The 18457-nt window shown below is 44.2% G+C and overlaps 1 protein-coding gene across 1 annotated transcript in view; it reads left to right on the top strand.

Annotated features, from left to right (window-relative positions):
* Positions 1 to 4074: 4074 nt before the first annotated feature.
* The window catches only part of CCR6 (C-C motif chemokine receptor 6), a 74427-nt gene continuing 60044 nt past the window's right edge, over positions 4075 to 18457 (top strand). The window contains exon 1 of the mRNA XM_070517339.1: positions 4075 to 4462. The gene's annotated coding sequence lies outside the window, so the exon portion shown is untranslated. The remainder of the gene's footprint in view (positions 4463 to 18457) is intronic.

The following is an 18457-nucleotide window of genomic DNA, read 5'->3' as shown; positions in this document are numbered from 1 at the left end:
CCATGTGGACGCTCAGCCCCCATCCTCCATCCCCCATCTTCCACTTGGAGGTTCAGCCCCCATCCTCCATCCCCCATCCTCCACATGGAGGCTCAGCCCCCATCCTCCATCCCCCATCCTCCACTTGGAGGCTCAGCCCCCATCCTCCATCCCCCATCCTCCACATGGAGGCTCAGCCCTCATCCCCCATCCTCCACATGGAGGCTCAGCCCCCATCCTCCATCCCCCATCCTCCACATGCAGGCTCAGCCCCCATCCCGCATCCTCCACATGGAGGCTCAGCCCCCATCCTCCATCCCCCATCCTCCACATGGAGGCTCAGCCCCCATCCCCCATCCTCCACATGGAGGCTCAGCCCCCATCCCCCATCCTCCACATGGAGGCTCAGCCCCCATCCCCCATCCTCCACATGGAGGCTCAGCCCCCATCCCCCATCCTCCACCTGGTGGCTCAGCCCCCATCCCCCATCCTCCACATGGAGGCTCAGCCCCCATCCCCCATCCTCCACATGGAGGCTCAGCCCCCATCCTCTATCTCTACTCAGAAGCTTGGCCCTCGACCTGCATCCTCTAACTAATAATGAGTGTTGGCGGGGATATGAAGAAATTGGAAGCCTTATACATTGTGAGTGAGGATGTAAAATGGTGCAGCTGCTTAGAAATTCCTTTAAAATACTAAATGTAGAATTATCCTATGACTCAGAAACTCCACTCGTATGTATGCGCCCAAGAGGAAAGAAAACTTATGTCCACAAAAACTTGTACGTGAATGTTCTTAGCCATACTGCTCATAACAGTAAAAAGTGGAAACAACCCAAATGTCAACTTATGAACGGATGTGTCAAGTGTAGTGTATTCACACCGTGGAATACTGTTTGGCAATAGAAGGAAATGAAGTACTGATGGACGCTACAACATGGATGAGCCTTGAAGACATTACGCTGAGTGAAAGAAGCCAGTCACAAAAGCCCACATATTATAAGATTTTGTATAATTCCATTTACATCAAATGTCCAGAATAGGCAACTCTTTAGAGACAGGAAGCGGTTGTCTAGGGGAAAGCAGACGGGTGAGCGGACTATGGGAGGGAGTGCTAATGGCTAATGGGTATGAGGCTCTTTTTGGGTAATTAAAACCTCTCAAAATTGATTGTAGTGATGGTGCCATGACTGTGAATACCCTGAAAACTATAGAATTATACGGGTGAATTGTATGGAGTGTGAATGATGCCTCAACGAAGCTGGTAAAGTAAGCATTGGACCGTGATATGAGCTGCATTATGGTATGCTCTGGCCTGCCATGCACAGCCGGGCCTTTCTCCTGGACCCTAAGTTTGTCTCAGCCATTCCAGCTCGCTGCTAGCCCACTTGCCCTTTGGTAGGTCATGCCCAGTAATGGGCATGGGACTGTAGGCTGTGGAGAAAATATTTTTGTGTTTCTGCCAGTTAGGGCTTTCTGAACACACTTTACTGGGACCCGGGACAAAGAACAGACCTTGGAAGTGACTGAACAGATAGAGATTCACCTCTCTTGTGGTCTGTGCTTCCATTTCCAAAGGGTTAGGGGTCCAGGAGCCAGGGAGACACTCCAGGGGGCTCTCCTTCTGCAGACATTTAATCACATTCTTAAGAGGAAGAAAGAACCCAGGATTCTTCCCCCTCCTTTTCCTCAGGAGGATTTATTTCCACTGGGAAGACTAAGCGTCTTTTCCTCTCTCAGGAAGGGAGAGGAACAATGTGTATAGAAGCCCCAGATTCAAATTTTGGGGGATCCTCACCTACAATACAGACCCCGGAATGGGTGAGGTGATGTCAGCCTGGCCCTCAGTGCACTGCCACAGAAGGGAGAAGAATTAGAGGAGAGGAAATCAAAAGGGTTATTGCTCTCAGGAATAATTTGTCCCTGCCCCAGCAATCTGTTGATGCAAATAATCCATAATAAATCTCTAAATCAAAATTGGAGTGAGTTTATTATATGAGCCAGGTTGAGGACTATAGCTTGGGGCTTCCTTCCCCAACGAAGGAAGCTTTGTGAAGAGGCAGGGTGTACGGAGTGGTTATATACCGTCTTGGAACAAAGAACATACATCACATATGACAGGAATCTCTCTTTTACTGCTGTCAGGGGACAGTTTGCTGGCACAGCAGGTCAGCGTCACAAAGTGAGCACAGCAGGTCAGTGATCACGAGATGAGTTAAACCAGGTCAGTAATTAGTCCTTAGTTTCCGAGAAGAAATGCTTATCCCTGAAGAAATGCTGATATGGGGGAGTCAACATCCCTGTTTTAAGGTCATCATTCTTGGCTTTGGGACATTGTCAATGTTTAAAGCACATGTACAGCAGATGCTCAGCAGGCCACATCAGGCCTTTCTGAAGAAACAGGGTCAGGCCGAATTAGTGTTAAGCCAAATGGCTCCCTCAAATATGCCAATATATCTTATTGCTTTATATTATTTCATCAAATTCCATGTCTACTTTCAAGACAATAGAAAAAAATACAGCTATGGAAAACTTACCAAGGCCGTGTCCATTTCTGCCCTTGTCACTATCAGAATCAATTTAAGGCCACTATATGATTGATCGTGGTGGCATCTCAGAATGACTCAAAGTGCTCCTGGTTTGATCTCAAACTTTGTCAACATAGTCATGTGATGTGCCCCCTACTGTGATTTCTCACAAACGATTTGGATTACTTCCATTGAATTTAAATAAAGTTGAGGCAACCACCTTTCTTAGCTGTCTATGATCTTTCAAGGAGTTGTACAAGTGTACACGATGAGTCTGAAGGATGATCTGGTGTGTGTGCTGCAAAGCCTCAGATCAGGAAGCAGAGCTGAAACAGTAAATTGGGAGATGGAGTGACTTTTGGAGGTCGGGCCCTTGTTTTCTACATTTCACTACACATATTGCTATAGAAAGATGAATGTCAATACACTGACTGCCTAGTGACGTTTTGAAATGTAATTCTTTCAAAAAACGGAAGCCTGAGTAATTTTCTTTGGTCGTACTCTGTATCAGCAGAGAAGGGGTCTGTTATACAATCAAGATAAATCATAGTAAATGGACGTCTGAATGGCTTCATTGGCCCATCCATTACCTTGAAACCAAATGATTATTTAGTGAAATCTGGATAGTTCCTAGGAAGTCAGTGGCCAAAATATTCTGAGCTTTAAGTGCCAAGTCAAAATATGTGATGAAAGGAGCCTCAGGCGAAAGGAATGGTCAATTTTTGCCCATAAAATACGTGTTTTTGGTGAAATAGCAAATAAACATAGTGAATGAACGAATCTGAGTGGCAAATTGGAAGAGGGCTTGTTTGAAAGAAGGAATCCTGGGCCACAGTCAGAATAACTGCTGTATGACCACCTCTCTGCACGGCCCACTTCTCTGGAGTCTGCCTCTCTCAAATGAACTGAGGGTCCTGACACCGTGGCTGGTGTGTTCACACTGGAATGGAGAACCCCAGCCTCTCATGGGACCTCGGGGGCTGTGGAGAGGGTACTAGAGCACCCTCTAGTACCTATAACATACAATCAAGTTCTAAAATTTAAAAAGAAGACTTTGCCTAAAACACCTGCTTTGTGAGAAGCTATTGCGCTAAGTGTCTCCAGCCTCAACCTTCTACGACCTTGAGAACTGCCCATTTCCGTGGTGCATGTAGAGCTGCTGGCCCCCGTGAGGTCGCGGTCAACATGCTGCCTGGAAGGTGCAAGCACCTAGTAAATGAAAGCAACACTTCGTAAAGACAGCAGATGGGACTTCTAAGTGACCAAGAGAACACCTTCTGGAGAACATCCATTCCCGATGCTCCAGAAGGAGCCTTGGGACTCCGTAAGACGACGAGCCGGCATGCTGTTGGCTGGGGCAACAGTGCTCAAAGTCAGGCAGAAGGATCAGCGAAGTTATTTAATGTCTTAGAAGCAGCCCTCCCTTCCCCAACCCTCCACACCCCCACCCCGCCAACTGCCTAAAACCACTTCACGTTTTTCTGGTCATATTTGGGTATTTAAATAAGATCATCTACATAATGTGCCCAGTTGTAGAGACAAGTAAAATTAGGTCACCTACCCATTTCGCATTTTCAGTCATAGTACTTGAGTAGAAGGGGCAGCTTAACTCCAGCTATTCCATTTCTTTGAAAAAGAAAGTGATAAAATGTTGCCATGGGCTTATAAAAATATTTGGCAATGTACCTCCCAAGAAACAGCAAAGAAACTTACAATTTTTTCTACCGAGAAAATAAATTGAAGGCTCAGAAAACTAGGAAATAGAGTGCTTGACCAACTTTCTCCAAAGGAAGGAATAGATATTCAGTTGATTTACTGTGGTCAAGCGTTGGGAGGAGAAGGTACAAGGATGAGAGGGATGGGCAAGGACAGGAGAGGTGAATGCTGGGAAGCTGGACGGCAGGAGGGTGAGGACACACGCAGGGACCGCAGGAGTGGGGGCCCCGGGGAAGAAAGGTAAGTTGTTTTTGTTCTCATGGCGCTACTGGTGTGGGGCTCCTCTTAGAGGGGGCTGTCGAGTGATGTCACTGCTGAGTCTTGTGTCAGTCATGGGCCCCCACACACAGTGCTCTAATCACTTCTACTAATTATTGACTTTTCTGGATCAGTCAGTCACAGAAGCTTCCTGGGAGGAAATATTCTCCGCTGTGGTTTTGTAGACAAAATAGTCTCATGTCTTGAAGGACCTGCTTCAGGACGTGAAATCCAGCAATTTCCCCAGCCCACTTCTGAGACTACTGCAGTACAAAGGGAATATGTATATATAGACATATTTATATGTGTTTAACCGGTTGTTTTTATAGCTGACGTCTACTCCTTGACCTACGTGGTTCTCAAAAAAGCGGTCGATACAGATCTTCAGAATTCTCAGGAATTTATTCGTATATTGAGAAAGCAGTGAAATCTTAAGTCTCATGAAATATTTTAAATATCTCACGAATACTCAAGGCCTGTCTGTGAGATTGAACACAGAGCCAAAGAAGCAAAGCCTTTGCCAAGATCTAAGCACCAGGACTCCCGATCCTTTTCCACAAAGCATGGTGCTACGAGTGCTATTTAGCACGCCATCTGCCCTCGACTTTAACCATCGTAATATGAAGTTTGCGCATATACTTTGTGCATAGAGGCTAACTCCTCCTTAATCCTGTGGCCTTTAAGAGGCATTAGAAATATAGGCCACCTTAGAATGCATAGCAGAATAGGAAACTTTGCAGACAATTATCTTGCTATTTCTCTCCAGAGTAGCAGAATTTTCCACTGTGGTTTGGCTTCTGTGGTTTCAGAAATAATGTGTGTGCTGAGAGTGTGCCCTGTTATGTAATCGCCAGTCTTTATTCAGCCATACTTACACAGGTAAAACTCTGGTGAGTAAAATGACTCAGAGATGCAGCGCTCCGGCTTATTATATTTTCTCTTTAAATGAGAGATTTGGAAATTTTAACATTGCAAACGTATTTAAAATGCGAATTAGTTTACTAATAATCTTAATGCATGTCCACGTTTTTAGCTGGTTTCTGCAATGATCTAGGCTGTCTCATTAATTCAGGGTCATCATCCTCAGTGTCGATTACTGTTTGGTACCTCAGTTCCTGCTGCAGGGCTGTAAGGAAACAATACATTAAGCATCTAAATGCTGCCATTTTCCAGCTGCCACCTCTTCTGTGGCCTTTGAAGTCACCTTGCAAATGCCGTAGAGAATGTGGAGCCACAGAGAGAGGAGCCTGGGGCCCTGAAGAGCTGTGTGGAGGCAGATTCCTCTCCCTCTAAAGGCTGAGAGGTGATGAGATTTTCACACGCATGAGAAACAAAGCTCTAGTGTGTGAAGTCACTGAGGTTGGAAAGCTGACTGTTACAGCTGCTGTTACAACTCACCCTCCAGCCAACACAAATTTTCATTTCGCAAGAATCATGAAAGGTCAGGCGGAATGTATACCAACACGTTCCTTAAAAATCCCTTTTGACGTTCATTCGTGCTTTCAACACGATTAGGAGTCTGCTCTCTGCCAGGCATTTTACAAAAATAAATCCCTTCTTTTAAGTTGTTTTCTTGTTATTTGCTTTACTCCTAAAGGTATGAGTAGGAAGAAATTTCAGTAGCACGTTTCTTATCAGTGGGGTTCAACCAAATACAAGGTTTACTGAAGAGGTGAAAATAACACCGTGGAAGGAAATAATTGCCCTAAGAGCGGGGAGGCGGATGGCAATACCCATCACGGAGGGATCCCATTTTCTCGCTCTTTTTCGTGGATCATCAAGAATAGTTCTTGTTCACCAAAAAAGTTAGTCATGCTAAGAGCTTGAGCAGGACTTTTTCTTTTGTTATTAAAAACAATTGGTATACCACTTAAGTCCATAATCCGGGTCAAAGCGATCTGTTGGAAAATCACGGGGAACGTTGTACTCCGTGGACGGCGTTAGCAGCATTCCGCCCAACAGAATCCTATTTGCAATAAAACACCAATGTATATGATTAAACTTAATAGATTTGCAAGACCCATTTATATGGAACATGCACAAAACTACATATCTACGCTAGAGAGGAAACAGGAATACCTAAATAATTAGATGTACCACGGATTTGGGCAAGAAGATTCAGTAATGTAAGTGTGTCAATTCTCTAAAACTCTATAAAGTCAGTGTACGCTCTTTCAATTCTCATAGAGTTTTAAAAAAATGGAACTTGACAAACTACTGCTGAATTCATATGGTAGGAAATACATTGACGGATTATCCTTTCCACTCAGTCGCCCATTTTCCTCTGTTTACCACCTGCCTGTTCCCTTTATAACCTTTACACCATTTAAAATCGTAGGGTTTTTCTGTCCATTTCCCTCGCAGACAATAAACTCCATAATGGCAGGGATGAGGGATAATCTATCTTGTTGATCTTTGGATGTCCAAGTGGTCCAGCGCCTGGCTTATAGTAGGCATTCAATAAATACCATTGAAAGAAAACCTAAGGCACATTTGAAAAGTAATTTTGTATGCTTATTAAGAAACACAGGAAGAGAAAGTGAAAATTGTTGGTTTAGGGTAATGGATTTGAGCTGGGATTTTAGGTAATGAATTTAGTGTTGTTACATGGTTCTCAAAAGGAAAACAAGTCTCTTAATTTAAATATGAAGGGGCCAGCCCTGTGGCCAAGTGGTTAAGTTTGGGTGCTCTGCTTCAGGAGCCCAGGGTTTCACCAATTCGGATCCTGGGCACAGACTTAGTACCGCTCATCAAGTCATGCTGAGGTGGCGTCCCATATAGCAGAGCCAGAAAGACCTATGACTAGAATCTCTAACTAGGTACTGGGGGGCTTTGGGGAGAAGAAGAAACCAAAAAAAAGAAGATTGGCAACAGATGTTAATACAGGTGCCAATCTCTAAATAAATAAATAAATAAAAATTTTAAAAAATGAAATGGTCCTCATCACCTAGGCACTATTGACTCTATAATTTCAGTCAAATGGCATCAGATGTGAGGGAAGAAGTGATTTAGTAGGTGTGGATAGAAAAAGCACTAGCAGGGGCTGGCCCCGTGGCCGAGTGGTTAAGTTCGCGCGCTCTGCTGCAGGCGGCCCAGTGTTTCGTCGGTTCGAATCCTGGGCACGGACATGGCACTGCTCGTCAGACCACGCTGAGGCAGCGTCCCACATGCCACAACTAGAGGAACCCACAATGAAGAATACACAACTATGTACCGGGGGGCTTTGGGGAGAAAAAGGAAAAAATAAAATCTTAAAAAAAAAAAAAAAAAGAAAAAGCACTAGCAGAAACCAGCTAGTTCTGGCTCAAAGATTTGGAAATGGGATGCCCAGTGCTGAGATTGGGTGGGCATCCCCCACTTTTCTTATCCTGTGCCCCAGCCCTCAGACAACCCCAGTGGCAGTGGAAGTGCACAGCTGCCTCATCTCTGAGGGAGGAAGGAGAACCCTCCTCTCTGATGGGAGGAAATGAGGTCCCAAGAGGGGGGAACAGATCCACCTGAGATTTTCTCTCCATCTCTGCTCCTGCAGCTTGGCCCTGGAGGCAGACACAATCCAAGGGAGTGAGGGGTGATGTGGGTTATTGAAGCCAGAGCTGTCTGGTGGGGGGACCAAAGGAATCGTTGGAATCCTGGGAGCTTTCAGAGAGGGAGGAGCCCAGAAAAGTGACCCCATAACATTGTTTGTGAATCCTGGGCACCCCTGAGCTGTGCATGCATGGATCTGACCCTGTACAGCTTACTGTAAGACATCTGGTGCTGAACTATGGAACTGTGGGACAAGTCACCACCCAGGCCCGAGACTGGCTACTGGGTGCCATATACATAGGACAGATGTGAATAGTCCTGCCACAGCTCTGAAAACTGATCTGTCTTTGGAAACACAATCCATGGAAGGCCGGCAGGAACTTGGAGCTGGAACCCGAGTGGATTGATTGTCTGCGAAATAAAAAAATACCAATATTCTTCATGGAAGTGAAGCAAGACCCAGAAGCTTATGGTATTCAAATTTGCCAGATACAAGCCAAAATTATGCTGTGTACAAAGAACCAGGAAAATCTCAACTTGCACAGGAAAAGACAATCAACAATTGCACATACTGAGAGGACGCCGAGGATGGAATTATCAGATTAAGACTTTAAATAGTTATTATAATAATGCTCCTTGAAATGAATGGAAAGATAGAAATTATCAGCAAAGAAAGAGAAGACATCAAGAAGAACTAAGTGGAAATTAGAACTGAAAATGAAATAATGAAAATGAGAAAATGAGTAAAAGACTTCACTGGGTGGGTTCGATAGCAGACAGAGGAATGAGTCAGTGAACCGGAAGATTAATCAACAAAGTTATCCAACTTGAACAACAGAAAGAAAAGAGACTGAAAAAAACCGAACAGAGCCAGGGAACTTTGAGATAGCACCAAGAGAGCCAACATTTGTATCATCGGAATACCAGAAAGAGTAGGGAAAGAGTTTGCTCCTCACTGCAAAGGAAATCATCAACAAAATGAAAAGAAAACCCTGGGAGAAAACATTTGCAAGTCAAATATCTGATAAGGGGCTAATATCCAAAATATATAAAGAACCCAAACAACTCAATAGCAAAAAAGCAAACAATCTGATTAAAAAATAGGCAGAAGATCTGAAATAGACAATTTCTCAAAGAAGACATACAGACGGCCAAGAGGCACATGAAAAAATGCTCTACATCATTAATCATCAGGGAAATGCAAATCAAAACCACACTGAGATATCAGCTCACATCTGTTAGCATGGTTACTTTCAAAAAGACTAGAAATAGCAAGGGTCGACAAGGATGTGGAGAAAAGGGAACCCTCGTGCACTGTTGGTGGGAATGTAAATTGGTGCAGCCACTGGAAAAAAGTATGGAGGTTTCTCAAAAAATTAAAAATAGAACTACCATATAATCTAGCAATTCCACTTCTGGGTATTTATCCGAAGGAAATAAAAACACTAACCTGAAAGATATCTGCACTCCACGTTCATTGCAGCATTATTTACAACAGCCAAGATACGGAAATAACCTAAGGGTCCATCGATGGATGAATGGATAAAGAAGATGTGGTATATACACAATGGAATATTATTCAGCCATAAAAAAGAATGAAATCATGCCATTGACAATGACATGGATGGACCTTGAGGTCCATCACCAAAATAACCCAATTCAAAGATGGACAAAGGATCTGAGTAGATTTCTTCAAGGAAGATATAAAAATGCCCAATAAGTACATGAAAAGATGTTTGGCATCATTAGTCATCAGGGAAATGCAAATCAAAACCACAATGCTACCACTTCTCATTCAGTAGGATGTCTAGAGTTAAAAAGTCAATAAGAACAAATATTGTTGAGAATGTGGAGAAACTGAAACCCTCATACACCACTAGTGGGAACACAAAATGGTGCAGTTCCTTTGGAAAACAGGCTGGCAGTCCTGCAAATGATTAAACAGAGTTACCAAATGACCCAGAAATTCTACTTTTAGGTGTACCCCCAAGATAAATGAAAATATATGTCCACATAAGAACTTGCACATGGATATTTACAGCAGCGTTATTCGTAGTAACCAAAAAGTGGAAACAACCCAGATGTCTATTACTGGATGAATGGATAAATAAAATGTGATATATCCATACAATGGAGTATTATTTGGCCAAAAAAAGGGGATGAAGTACTGATACATGCTGTAACTTGGATGAAATTTGAAAACACTATGCTAAGTGCAAAAGCCATTCACAACATGCATGTACCATATGATTCCAGTGATAGGAAAGTCCAGAATGGGTAAATCTATAGGGACAGAAAGTAGATTAGCAGTTGCTGTCTGGGGATGGTGTGGCAGGGGGCAGGAATAAGGAGTGGGTGCTAAAAAGCGTGGGGTTTCTTTTTGAAGTAATGAAAATACTCTAAAATTGACTTGGAGATGGGTGCACATATCTACGAATATCCTAAGAACCTATTGAATGGCACTTAAATAGAGGAACTGTATGGTATGTGAACTATATCTCAATAAAGCCATTTTAAAAAAACACAAAAGAGAAAAAAAAGCATGGAAAAGACAAGGCTGTCCACTCTCGTCACTCCCATTTCACATTGTACTAGAGATGATAGTCAGTGCAGCAAAGCAAGAAAAAGAAAGCACACAGATCTGAAAGAAGATGCAAACTGTTCCTATCCACAGACTTCATGATTTTCTGTGTATAAAGCCCTTGGGCTTGGCATTCCATGCAGCCTTCATCCCCTGCACCTTATCTGGCTCCTTGCTCATGCATGTGTTTAGCTCTGTGACGAAGGGCCCTGGCTTCTGCAGGACACTCTTGTCACTAAGGTCCATGGCAACAAGAACTGACCTTGGTGTCATCCATCCTCGTGGGGTTCCAGCTCATGACTTAGGGTCCAGCTGCCTTTGATCTCTCCTGTTCTTTATCCATTCTCCTTCCTTCCTGTCTGTCCTGTGGACTTCAATCTCCAGCATCAGATGCAGAGAAAATGGGCTTACAGACCAGTTATGCACCTATTCTACTGGTTTTGCTTCTCTGGTTGAACTCTGACCCAGTTATCCAACCTCTCAGTTTGATCATCACAAAAATGGGGATAATGCATCAGTTCATATATGTTAAATTGAGACAGCATACGTTAGAAGTCTGTATTTCTCACGTAAGACTCTTGGAGGATTCTCTGTTTTCGTCATGTAGTGATTTTTGGTTTTATTTTAGAAATCGAATGGTGTTAATAAACTGTTTTGTTTATTTCTGTGTGCTTCTTCCCCAAAGACAAAAGATGCACGTTGTGTGTCGTGGCTGTGAGATGAGGGTGTTGACAAAATGTATTGTGTTTACAAAGTTCCTGTGAAAATTCCCTTTGTTTCTAGAAATATTCTGGCTTGTTACTTTTTCTATTAGAGAAAAGAGAGGGATCTACTTTTTCTTTCTTTTTTCGCTTCAGACACAGTGAAAAGGATGTTTAATGTCCCCAGGAATATCTGCTCAAAGAGAGACGAGAATCATATTTGGGTAACAACACTGGTCCACATGTCTACACAGTGGGACTTATTTAAACGGGTCAAAATTCCTCCCCTTTTTGAAGGAGACCACAGAGTCCCATTGTGGGCAGGGCTCCTCCCAGTGTCCGTCCCTCAAACCATGTGGGCCCATGCCAGGGGGTAGGGCGGTGTGAAGTGGTTGGGTCGGGCTATTGAGACAACAAAAAGCTCCCGCTTTCAACAGTGGGTGGAGGCAAAGCAAATGATGCTTGGACACTGATGAACGTTGCATCCCACAGGGACAAAGGGACAGCAGGATGGTTCGGTCGGACTCGTTTTCTCAGTGCCCTCGAACGTGCCTCACAGCAATGAAACCAACGTAATGTAGGCTTTTCCCAAGGGGGAGAAGCAACGTCTGCTTTTGTTAAGATTCTAAGGCAATTCCTGAAGGAAAGGTGACACTCAGGACTCAGAGGGAGGAGATTTCCTCGTCTTCCCACTCCTGCCAATTTACGTAGAGTGCCATCATCTCCAGAGTTCTTAGAGCAGAGAAATTTAGACATGTGTTCTATAAATCCCAGTTAGTAGGTTTCTTAACTTAAAATTTGGGATAGTTTTTGTCTAAACTAAAGTCATAGTTCCCTGGGTATTAATTAAAGTAATAAATCAAATTAAATTAGCTTAATGAAATTAAAAGGCACCATTATAGAAATCAAGTTGATTCTCCGATTTTTGCAAATGTATTCTCCAGCTGAGTGACCATGTGTCCAGAAAGAAGGGGACAATGGATTTGGTGGGAAGAGCCATCAGCTAAATTGCCTTTTGCTGTTTAAAATGAAACCTCACCAGTTTGTCAAAAAAGCAGCAAAATTTTGATGTCTCATTAAAAGAACTTGGTGATCTGGGTCAGATGTGAGAGGTAAGCACAACATCTTCACTCTGTCCGGGCCTGGCCATGAGGTGGAATTATGGAGCAGATGGGTTTTCATCCGTTCTCAGTGTCCCGGGGCCTTACTCCCTATTCCTGGCGCAGCTGTCCAGATGCCTGACCTTTCTAGTGATTTCTGGAAAGACCTGCCTTTCCCATAACCCAGTTCTATAAAATCTCGCACGATGGTATGGGGGAAAGAGCACGGGCTCCATAGAGGGCACATTCTGGATCGAAATCTAGTTCTGACGTGCACTAGATGCTTTAGGGTCCCGTTATTTAATGTCTCTCCAAGCCTCAGTTTCTGCATCTGTAAAATGGAGATAGCATCTAGTCTGCATAAAGCTTGTGAGTTTTAAACGAGAATGCGACATCCAGGACACAGGAGGTTCTCCATATTAATGCGTTGCTTTCGTCCTCGCTTCTGTGCTGTCCGAGGTGTCTAGATTATTCAGCTTAACCTGCTCTTACTGAGACCTGTTGCTCCTAAGCCACATGTGTGGATATTAACAACGATCTGTGGGACCACCAGCATAAAGTCAGCGTCTCTGCATGGTACTTCTTCCAGTCGTAGGATGTGGGTATGGAAATGGATCAATATGTTGTGAGTACTCTACTACGAGCCTAAGGCGGACCCCCAGCTTCATTGCTTCCTGGTTATGCAAGCTTGGGTGAGTTTCCCCTCCTCTCTCAATTCCACTTTCCTTGTCTGTAATCTTTCCTCCTCAAAGGCAGGAGTGAAAAATAGCAGAAAAGCCATGCACAGTGCTTGGCACGGAGCAGACACTCCAGCGTGTTAGCCAGAATTGTGAACGCACCTTTCTGATGCCTTCTGGGAGGTGGAGGACACTTGCTTCACAAGGCAAGGAGGAGTAAAATGACCCAAGCATTTATGTGGCCTTTAGAGCCACTGGAACACCTCTCTTGAGGAAGTCTTTGAAGAGGTTAAGAAAGTTTTAAGGCCATTTCTCTTTAGGGAAATCTTTGCTTGCCTTTGGAATTTTCTAACCCTGTCCCTTAGGATAAACTAGCCTAGGATAGTCAGGATGCTGCTATGGTGACAAACAATCTCATTTCCTGCTCATGCCACCTACCCATCCCAGGTCTGCCCCGACTGCCCTCCCTCAGGGAGGCAAGCTGACATGGTTCCACCATTTGGAGACCCCTGGAGAGGAGAGAGAATGGGGCAGACTGAACACCAGAACCTAAGGGCTTTGCCCAAAAGTGCAACATATCTCCTCTGGCCTCATTGTATGAACCAAAGCGAGTCATGTGGCAACACCTAATGATAAGTGGGTGGAGAAGGGCAATCGATGCTCCGAAGGCAGAGAACTGGAAATACTGATGAGCACCAGTTATTAGCACTCAGACATTAACAAGAATGCAGGGCATCTGAGCACACCCGTTCCATTTGACCCATAAAACAGCGCTGATGCCCGACGCCCGCACCACAACCATGGCAGAACAGATGGCACTGTTTGATTCCCGGAAGAAAATTCAAAACAAGACTCACCATTTTATAGTCGAATTTAAAGCGATTTTTAGGAATAGCTTTTTCTAGGAACTAACGATCAGATAAAGATGGATTTGGGACGGATAGACTTGCAACTTGAAGCGGTGGGTGATCTTATCTATAAATGAAAACCTGCATGTAGTTTCTCCTAATAGCAATTAAGTATCTAATACGTAATTTGTGTCACTGAGGGGCTGATAATAAAACCTCAGAGGAAAAGACCACAGATTGGTGGAGACCATATCGCCATTGTAAGCATCAGCAGGATGTTCTTTTTTTTTTTGGTGATAACTTTCATGCCGACAGATCTGTTGTTAAGGAGACCCCAGGTGTTCTACGTTATGTTGGCAAATTGGCCTTTCCTAAGCTCTCTCTTTAAATATATCATGTATCCCCAGTGTGTGCACTTTCAAACAAGTGTAGGTTTAGAAGAGCTCACCAGTAGCATCAGATGGCCAGTTACCTTTAGCATAAACTACGTCCACTGATAGAAATATCGCTGAATATCGAGGAATACGCACAGCAGAAATGCTAGAAGGATTGTGGATAATGGGATGGCTAGGAAAGTCCTATTGCTGGCGGGGTAAATTTGAAGGATTAAGAGCAGGACTAGAAATATGCAGACAAAACAAACTGAAATTTGCAAATAAGAAATTTGCAACATTTCCCAGGCTTGTGGTAATATATTCATTCATATAGAGTGTGTTAGTTTGGAAAAGCAAGTCGATAATGAAGATTGGGATAACAACATACCTAAAAATGCTCAGCTTAGCGTCAGGCTCAGAGTGGGTGGTTGTATTGATCACAGCCCTGTTGAATGGAACTGCCGTTGCTGCTTTTGCTGTGCCTTAGATCTGTCTTGGAAACCTGGGGAAGTCCCAGTCGTTCCAGCAAGGCCCTTGATAAAATCTCAGTTTCAGGTCCTCAAGGTGACGCATCCTTTCGTCACCTTGTGGTGTCTCTAACTATGTGCCCCTGCCTCTCACAAAGCTGTGAGCATGTGCATCCTCTGGGATGCTCAACAAGCCCTGGCTCCAGCTCTTGGTTTGTGTTCCAGAATCCTGCTGCCAAGAGTGTGGTCCCCACACTGTGTCATGTCAGCATTGTGTCACCCAGGGCTTATGGGAAACATACTCTGGGGCTCTAGCCCAGGGCTGTGGTATGAAAATCTGCGAATTCCCAAGATTTCAGGGAACTCAAATACACACGAAAGTTTGAGAAACACCAGCCCAGAGAACAACTCAGCATTCCTTCCAGATTTAGAAACGTTACTTTTCTGGTGTTCTTATTTAAAAATGGGAAGTTGCACAGCTAATCAAGGAAGGCTGCTTTGCAGCCCCTGAATTTTAAACTTCTGGTTGGAGGAGAAATGGCTTCCTTTTTTCCCACACTTTGATCTCCAATGACCACAATTGGAGGTCCTCATGGAACAGAGAGATGACACACAACTCCGTCCATGGCAGATGACCTGAAGACAACCCTGATTCGAATATTCTCTTGTCTGCGGTGCTTAGACACGTCAGTCAGCCTCTTCTACTCTGGCCATCCTGAATCTTTCTCAATTGAATAGCAAGTACTTGCAGCATCCTAACTAAGTCCATGAGGGAAAATGGCCGTACCCTGCTGAAGCAGTACCAAAAAGAGGGAACCTCAAGTTCTGCGCTGTCTTCAGGCCGTTTCCCGGAATTACGACTCTGCCCTTGCTTTGATTTCACAAGCGGCTCTGGAGGTGTATTTCCTTGATTCGCAACTTTCATTGCTTTTTGTCATCTTTTTGGCCCTGCACTTGAGAGCTAGTCCCTGGTTTCACTGTCTGCCTCTCCTGGGACACAGCTCATGCTCATTCTCTTCAGGGGACTCAAGTACCTTCTGGGCTCTGCTAAACCCTAACCCTGGTGAGTCATCTCCTCTGCCTGGTTAGGGACCTTCTGGATTTTACCCAGTCCCCAGAATAAGTGGAATCAGATGCATTCTTAAAGCGTGAGCTTCTTGGGCTGGCCTAGTGGTTAAGTTTGGCACACTCTGCTTAGGCTGTCCTGGTTCAGTTCCCGGGTGTGGACCTACAGCCCTCATTGGCTGCCACGCTGTGGCAGTGACCCACATACAAAATAGAGGAAGATGGGCATAGGTATTAGCTCAGCGACAATCTTCCTCAAGCAAAAAGAGGAAGATTAGCAACAGATGTTAGCTCAGGGCGAATCTTCCTCAGCAAAAAATAAATAAATAAATAAATAAAATGTGAGCTTCTTATGTGAAGAGGTTGAGTCTACTTGTGTGACCCAGAATCACCCAAATATTAAATGCCAAATATTAAACGTCTGCTTCCTCTTACTATGTAGAAAGCCTCAGGGGAGAATCACACCCATCCTCTCAACTCCAGGTTGTCTACAAAATCACAGCTTTGCTTGAGCCCCTGTGAGAGCTTCGGGTGCAAGAAAACTATGTGAGCTGAATTCCAAACAGAGGAAAGCCCCTTTGAGGAGAGATGGGAGGCATAAACTACACCAAACTTAGCAAAGGAGGGAGAAAGGTGGCTGTCATACCACGGGGAAGAGCAAAGCAGCTGGTTTTAAGGAATCCTTAAAGGTCAGATACCGGCCAGTGGATCAGGTTCAAGTATTGGAAGGCCTGGGACATGGGGAAGTTCAGACTCGCTTGCAGGCTCTTTTCTACTGGCCTTCTTGAGGGAGTTTGGGGGTGGGGCAGGAGCCTGGAAGTTGCCCCCTCAGTGGCGCAGGCCTGCATGAGGCCATCAGCGGCTCCTGGGAAACAGACACCAAACTCTGTCCTTTCTCCATTATCCTTTCCTGCTAGTAAGCGAAAGCCTTGAGCGACTGAGAGAAGGGCAGTGGAGACCCTCATCCCAGGACGAATGCAAAGATGCAATGAGCAGGATGAGGAACAGGGAAACTTCCTCCCACCTGAGACTGACCTCAAATACAAAGCTGAGTTCAGCCTCCATGGAAACGAGGAGCAGGAATGTTTAGAAAACCCGAACTCCAAGGTCCAGACTCACAGGGTTTGCCTAAGCTCAGAACAACAGAACGTCCCTCCTTCCACCACCAGGAGCTCAGCAGGAATAACAAGCAATAGCCACCTGTTTCTGTGGGAGGGGCGAGAGCAGGAGAGAGGAGAGCTCTCTGGCACAGGCATCCAGGAGCGGCTGAGAGCAGAAGACGGAGCGGGAACATTGAGAACAGCCCCCCAGGGCTTCAGCCCACTGGAAGCTTACGCGGCCCATCACTGGAGGGTTTTGAAGCCGGTGGTGCATTGAAGGTAATGATTTAAAACTCAACTGCTGGCTAGGTCAACAACCACCTCTCTGCTTGCACCACACATGAAATAATGTTTCTAAGGGCATAAAAATTATTTACTTCAGTCTCTCTACTGTTTATGCATAATTTTCAGCAGTTGATTGAAAGTTAACACTTAAAACAAAACGAAAAAAAACCCAACTCATTGATAATAGATAAAGCAATCAACAAAAGCAGAACTAGAGATGACCGAGATGTTGAAACCCTAACACAGAGACTTTTAAACCAGGCATGATAAATATGTTAAATGATCTAGAGAAATAGGTATATAGCATGCATGAACAGAAGGGAAATTTCAACAGCAAGATAGAAACTATAAGAAAGAGACCAATAGGAATGCCACAAATAAAAATGATGTAAAACATAAAGAAATACTTTGGCAGCCTTATCAGTAGACTTGGCTGAAGAAAGATTAATGAACTTAAAGACAGGTCAACAGAAATTATATAAAGTGATATGCAAAAAGAATAAAAAAGGGAAAAAATAGGGCATCCAAGAGCTGTGAAACAATATAAAATGATCTGACAGGGGCCAGCCCCATGGCCTAGTGGTTAAGTTGGGTGTGCCCCACTTTGGCAGCCTGGGTTCAGTTCCTGGGCACAAACCTACACCACTCATTGGCAGCCATGCTGTGGCAGGGACCCACATACAAAACAGAGGAAGATTGTCATGGATGTTCACTCAGGGCGAATCTTCCTCAGGAAAAAATAAATAAATAAGAGATCTAAGATACACTCAATTGGAGTCCCAGAATGAAAGAGAAAGAATAGAGCATAAGGAATATTTAAAGAGGGGCTGGCCCTGGGGCCGAGTGGTTAAGTTTGTGCTCTCTGCTTTGGTGGCCCTGGGTTTCACTGGTTCGGATCCTGGGCGTGGACATGGCACCACTCATCAGGCCATGCTGAGGTGGCATCCTACATAGCAGAGCCAGAAGGACCTACAACTAGAATATACAACTATGTGCTGGGGGGCTTTGAGGAGAAGAAGAAAAAAAAGGAAAATTGGCAACAGATGTTAGCTCAGGTGCCAATCTTTAAAAAGAAAAAAGAAATATTTAAAGAGATAATGACTAATAATCTTCCAAAAATAATGCAAGACAACAAATTTCAGATCCACAATGCTCAGAGAACTCCAAAAGTATAAACACAAAAAAACAAAAATTAAAAAAAAAAACATACCTAGACATATCGTAACTAAACTGTCGAAACCCAAAGACAAACTG

This window comes from Equus asinus, chromosome 1 (assembly GCF_041296235.1).
Source record: "Equus asinus isolate D_3611 breed Donkey chromosome 1, EquAss-T2T_v2, whole genome shotgun sequence".
Lineage (NCBI taxonomy): Eukaryota > Metazoa > Chordata > Mammalia > Perissodactyla > Equidae > Equus > Equus asinus.
Note: the sequence above shows the minus strand (reverse complement) of the source record. Positions and strands in the feature narration are given on the sequence as shown.